This window comes from Malaclemys terrapin, chromosome 3, assembly GCF_027887155.1.
Source record: "Malaclemys terrapin pileata isolate rMalTer1 chromosome 3, rMalTer1.hap1, whole genome shotgun sequence".
Lineage (NCBI taxonomy): Eukaryota > Metazoa > Chordata > Testudines > Emydidae > Malaclemys > Malaclemys terrapin.
In genome coordinates this window covers 196,656,603-196,662,650 of record NC_071507.1, presented here as the reverse complement: position 1 = coordinate 196,662,650, position 6,048 = coordinate 196,656,603, and the positions used below count along the sequence as shown (strand labels likewise).

General features: G+C 51.1%; 1 long non-coding RNA gene across 2 annotated transcripts; it reads right to left on the bottom strand.

Annotated features, from left to right (window-relative positions):
* Positions 1-358: 358 nt before the first annotated feature.
* On the bottom strand, positions 359-5,181 carry LOC128834976 (uncharacterized). 2 transcript variants are annotated; one of them, XR_008444538.1, is made up of 2 exons: positions 4,849-5,181; positions 359-1,747 (listed from the first exon to the last, which is right to left on the bottom strand). It is a non-coding gene; the product is annotated as an uncharacterized LOC128834976 (long non-coding RNA). The 2 variants fall into 2 exon arrangements; XR_008444539.1 differs by having other exon boundaries at positions 359-1,720.
* Positions 5,182-6,048: the final 867 nt, after the last annotated feature.

Here is a 6,048-nt window from a genome sequence, read left to right as displayed (position 1 = left end):
GCAGCTTATAAACTTAGCTCAAGGAAATTCATTGTGGAAAAACTAGTGGCCTGCTGTTGAGAGGTGCTGGGCTGCTGCAATTGATGTCAGCACATGGAACCTCTCAAAATCAGGGCCTAAGTCAGCAGTGTTGCCAACACTTGTGACTTTATTGTGAGCCTCGCTTGTGATAACTGGTGATTTTCTGAAAGTCCTAGCACCTGGAGTTATAAGAATCTTGGTGAATATGTAAGAATCTCTGTTTCCATTGAAATAACTCGTAAGTTTCTAGCCCATAGGGGTAGGGTGGTGTTAGCCAAATGGGCTCGTTTCCCCCTGGAGCTGCCCAATTACCCCAAGGAGGCACGGGAGTCTAGAAGACGGCTTCAAGTTCTTTATTGATCAGTCAGCTGAGTGGGTGCTCCCCTCGGCTAGTGCCAGAGAGAGAGACACACCTTACAAGCGCAAAGCAGGCCTTTTTATACCCAGTAACAAACAACTTAGCGTGCATACATTCTGCTAACCTATGGAATTTTTAAATTCCTTTCTAGGGGTAAATTGGATACATCTGTTGGACCTCCTTGATTGATTATTCTTCTGGGGGTCTTCAGGATGCATATGTCCGACTTCCTTGATTGATTGTCTTGCTATACATATATCCGGGAAACAGGCTATGGCCATGGGGAACAGCGGGGATAATAGGCAGTAGTTGACCTTTGCTCTAACAAGGTTCCCCCCCCTTAAAAACATTTTGAGAGCTTTATGGCCCCCAGTCCTCAGCTTTTACCGGCTGGTATAGTGCCATCATTTGTTGGTGTACGATTTGATTAGTCATTCGTCGGGTCAATGCAACTATGCAGGGAGCAAAGCAAGCTAGCATTAATAGAGCTATAATAACCCATCCTGTCCTACCGCCCTACAACCTTCGGCCGCAGGGTAGTATTGTTTGGAGCACTTCACCCAACTATTATTGGTGAGCCTCACATGGGTCTGGTTCCATCGCCCCTGATATTTAGAACAGTCATACGGACGACAATAAGGGTCCCAGCAATCAAACCCTGGGGATAGAGTCCAATCACACTTGCTTTCTCCCAAGTACACTCCCTCCCGCCTTGTCCGATTAAGGCAGAGAATACCCATTCCAGAAGAATACAGTCGCCAGGGGCTACTATCCTCAGTCCAAACCCCCGTTCCATCGTGGACTATACTCAAATTGCTGAGCCACCATTTGGGCTGTACCGGCTGGGCTACCCAAGGCCATTCATTTAATTCCCCTGGGCCTCCGCATACCCAACAGTTACTGAGGTTAAAGGATTTTGCTATTGTCTCCCCCAGCTGTAAAAACCTATTTTCCCAACCATAATAGTGGTGGAAGCACATAAACAAAGATATTAACAATAATTTCATTATCTTTTTCTAAACAGTCCCTTTAGTCCGTCCAAGTACTGATACTCCCAGGTGGAGTCTTCACCTGTGCCACCCCGGGCGTCCGGAGCCGGGGCGGGCAGAGGGCTGGTGTCCTCTTCTGCTAGTTCAGTCTCCAGGTTAGGGTTCAGAAACCGCTTTACCCGCGTATGGTGTGTCCATTTGTCACTCCCAAGAACTTTGACTGCAGCTTGGCTGATGAGCAAGACGTGTGCAGGCCATCCCACCGTGGTGTAAGGGGGTCACGCTTCCACTTCTTGACAAGGACCTGATCACCGATCTGGAACGGGTGCACGGGCTGGTCCAAGGGAAGGGCCTGAAAAGGCACCGTGTATCGATGCAGCTGTAACAAAACAGATTGCAACCCAGAGACCTGTTTCCATAAGGAGTCCTTCCCCATTTCCCAGTTTACATCTTCCCGGAACCCCAGGATAAGGATTCGGGGAGGGAACCCAAAGACCAGTTCAAATGGTGAAAGCTTAAGACCCTTACGTGGGGCCCTTCGAATGCGGGTAAGGGCGAGTGGTAATGCATCAAGCCACTTTAAACTAGACTCTGTGCATAGTTTAGTGAGGGTATCCTTGAGAGTTCTATTAATTCTTTCCACCTGACCCGAGCTCTGCGGCCTCCAGGGGGTATGCAACTTCCATTGTATACTGAGTGCCTGGGACACCTGTTGGACCACCTGTGAGGTAAAGTGGCTTCCCTGATCAGATTCAATCATTTCGGGGAGGTGGAATCGGGGAAGTATTTCATGCAACAGGGCCTTAGTAACAGCCCGGGCCTGACAATGCCGGGTGGGGTAACACTCTACCCATCCCGTAAGCTGATCCACAAATACGAGCAGGTATTTATAGCCCCTGCAAGGGGGCATTTCTGCAAAGTCAACCTGCCATCTCTGAAAAGGGTACGTGGCCCAGGGCCGGCCTCCCATTGCGGCGGGAGGGCCACACCCCTTTTGGTTAGTTCGTTGGCAGACAGGGCAATTACTAACTATTCTCTGGGCCTCCATGTGCATGCCCAGCCCCTTAAGGGATCGGGTGGCCAAATCAACCATTGCCCCGACCCCATATGTCCTTCTTTATGCATGTGCCGGAGAATTTCCTGAAGTACTGGCCGGGGGACAAAAATCTCCCCCCCTGGTAATTTCCACCATCCCGGGGGAACCTGCCGGGCCCCTGCAGCCTGCGCGTGACACGCCTCCTCAGCTGTATATCGGGGAGGGGGGTTTTTAGCTTCTGTATCTTGAACCAAGAGGAGCCATGAGGCCCCTTCCTGTGCGGCCTCCTTTGCATCCTGATCAGCCAATTGATTATATCTACGTTGTTCAGCCTCCGGGGCCCTTCCATGGGCACGCACATGTATTATGGCAACCCGGAGGGGAAGCATCAAGGCCTCAAGGAGTGTTTTGATGAGACTCCCATGTGCAATTCTTTGGCCTGACGCTGTGATAAATCCTCTCTCTCTCCACAGGGCCCCGTGAGCATGTACCACCATATAGGCATAGCGGCTATCAGTATACAGGTTAATAATTTTTCCAGTTCCCAACCGGAGAGCCTTGATAAGAGCCACTAGCTCCGCCGCTTGGGCGGACAAATTGGGGCTGAGTTTAAACTTGTATATTCCTTTGTCCTTAATTACTACTGCTGCTCCGGTAAACCGCTTGCCATCTATCACATAGCTGGACCCGTCAACGTACCCTTCAATTTCAGGGTTGGACCATGGCAAGTCTGAGAGATCAGGGCGGGGTTTGGTTTCCTGTTGCAAGACCTCAATACAGTCATGAGTGGGGCTGGTCTCATGGGAAACCCGAGGGTCGGGCAATAGGGTAGCTGGGTTTATGGAGCTAACTGTCCTAAAGGTTAGGTTAGGGGCTAGCAAGAGCCCTACTTCATATCTGGTATGTCAGCTGGGATTTAAATGCTTTTCCCCAGCGCCTGTCCCCAGTATTTGAGGCACCCCGTGGGGAACCACAACCTCAGTGTCCCCTCCCAGGGTCAATTTTTCAGCCTCCTGTACAAGGAGAGCGGTTGCTGCAACGGCCCGTAAACGGGCAGGCCACCCCTTGGCGACAGGGTCCAACACCTTTGAGTAGTATCCAATGGGTCGCCAGGTTGGTCCCGACCTTTGGTATAGAACTCCAGCAGCCACCCCTCCCCTCTCATGAACGTATAGAGTGAACGGCCTCCGAGGGTCGGGGAGGGCTAGAGCGGGAGGCTGAACCAAGGCTTCTTTTAGCTCTCGAAATGCTTTTTCCATCTCTTTGGTCCACGTCCAATGGAGCAGACCTTCTTTAGTTAAGGATTCATATAATGGTTTGGCTCTTCCCCCGTAGTCAGGGATCCAGAGCCGACAAAACCCAGTCAATCCCAGGAAAGCCCTTAACTCTCGGGGGCTTCGAGGTCGAGGGTTATTGAGTATAACCTGGATTCTTTCTTTACCCAGACTACGACTTCCCTGGCACAAATGATACCCAAGAAAAGTGACCTGTCGCCTAACCAGTTGTGCTTTTTCCTTTGAAACCTTATACCCCTGTGCCCCAAGGTAATTAAGGAGCTTTACAGTCTGTTCTTTACAGGCTGCCTCTGTTCCAGTACTTAAGAGCAAATCATCGCAATACTGGACTATGTTATATGAGGGGTGTCTATCCAGGAATGGGGCAAGGTCCCTTCTTAACTGGCTGCCAAAAATCTCGGGTGCACAGGTAAGTCCTTGTGGGACCACGGTCCAGAGGTATTGGGCTTTGTAGTGCGTATCTGGGTCCTCCCACTCGAAGGCAAACAGTTTCTGAGATTCCAAATCAAGGGAGATGGAAAAGAAGGCATCTTTTAAGTCTATTACAGAGAACCAACTGTGATCTTTGGGAACTCGGCCCAGAATAGTATGGGGATTCGGGCCGACTGGATAGGGGGCTTCTATTAGCTTGTTAACCTGTCTCAGGTCCTGGACCAACCGATACTGCCCATTAGGCTTAGGCACTCCCATTATCGGAGTGTTGTATGGGGACGTGCCTTCCCTGATCCACCCACACTGCAGAAGTCCCCTCGCAGGAGTCTTGGGCGGCTGAAGTCAGCTTAAGCCTCAGACCTGTCAGCGGCACTCACTCATCTTTTACACAGATCCCTTAATCAGTTACAATCTTGGTTTCCAACACACCATTAAGAGGAGAAACAAGATTACCCCTCCCACAAACAAGAGTAATCCCTAAGGCTGCTCCAAGTCCCAATAATTGTTAAGAACGGCCCATGAACTGGTGGAGTTAGTGATGTTATTCATCGGCCGTTGGTTGCTTCCACTTTAACCAAAAACACGACGACAATACACTTATAATGCTACAACAATGTTAATATACCTTCCCTTATACGGGCTGCCTAGGGGATTTCCACCGTCCAACCCACACCTCGGGGACGTTATTCCTTAAACCCAGGAGGTAAACGCACTTACCGCCCGAAGTGGCCGCGTCTGGCAGTCAGACTTCCCCTCCTTCTGAAGCCGTCTTGCTTCCGTGTCCTTCAGAGTTCTCTTCAGAGAGGACGCAGCCGCCCCGGCCGATTGTGACGATCTGAGGCCCGAGCAAACCAACAGCTCGAGGTGGCCACTCCTCGGAATCGCCCTCGGCCGTCGGTCAGTGCCCTCTACAGGGAGAGAAGTCCCATCTGGGGTGCCATTGTTAGCCAAATGGGCTCGTTTCCCCCTGGAGCTGCCCAATTACCCCAAGGAGGCACGGGAGTCTAGAAGACGGCTTCAAGTTCTTTATTGATCAGTCAGCTGAGTGGGTGCTCCCCTCGGCTAGTGCCAGAAAGAGAGACACACCTTACAAGCGCAAAGCAGGCCTTTTTATACCCAGTAACAAACAACTTAGCGTGCATACATTCTGCTAACCTATGGAATTTTTAAATTCCTTTCTAGGGGTAAATAGGATACATCTGTTGGACCTCCTTGATTGATTATTCTTCTGGGGGTCTTCAGGATGCATATGTCCGACTTCCTTGATTGATTGTCTTGCTATACATATATCCGGGAAACGGGCTATGGCCATGGGGAACAGCTGGGATAATAGGCGAGTAGTTGACCTTTGCTCTAACAGTGGGGTGGAGAAAAGCATGAAAATGTGACACCCCCCCCCCCAGTTCACCCTAAAGGCTGAACAACCAGAAGGCAAATAGCACAAAGTCTCTCATGAGTTTGGGGGCCTCACTCATGGCTTTTGAGTGGTAGGGGCTGGGTTAGCAACGTTCTAGGTGCCTGACTTGCTATGCTTCAGAGAATCAGAACGGATCCCAAACCAGACAACCCTGATGGACTACATATCCCAGCATGCCTCTGGCAGGAATACACCTCCCAGCATGCAATGTTCAAAGAAACTACATATCCCAGCATGCCCTAGGGCGGACTAGCGAGTGCACGGCGGAGCCCTCTCACTCGCTACCCCTCCCACGCGATTTACCACGCCCCCACGTGTCACACACCCTCCCCGGTCATTGGCTGGAGCTGGGACCCATTCCCGTCCTTCCGGTTGGGCTCCTCCTCCCACGCTGTACTACTGGCTGGCCGCTAGCCGGTGCCGTCAGAGGCTGGCCAATGGGAGAAGGCCAGGGCGGGAACCTGTGTGACCTTTTCGTTGGCGGGAAAATGTATCGCGTT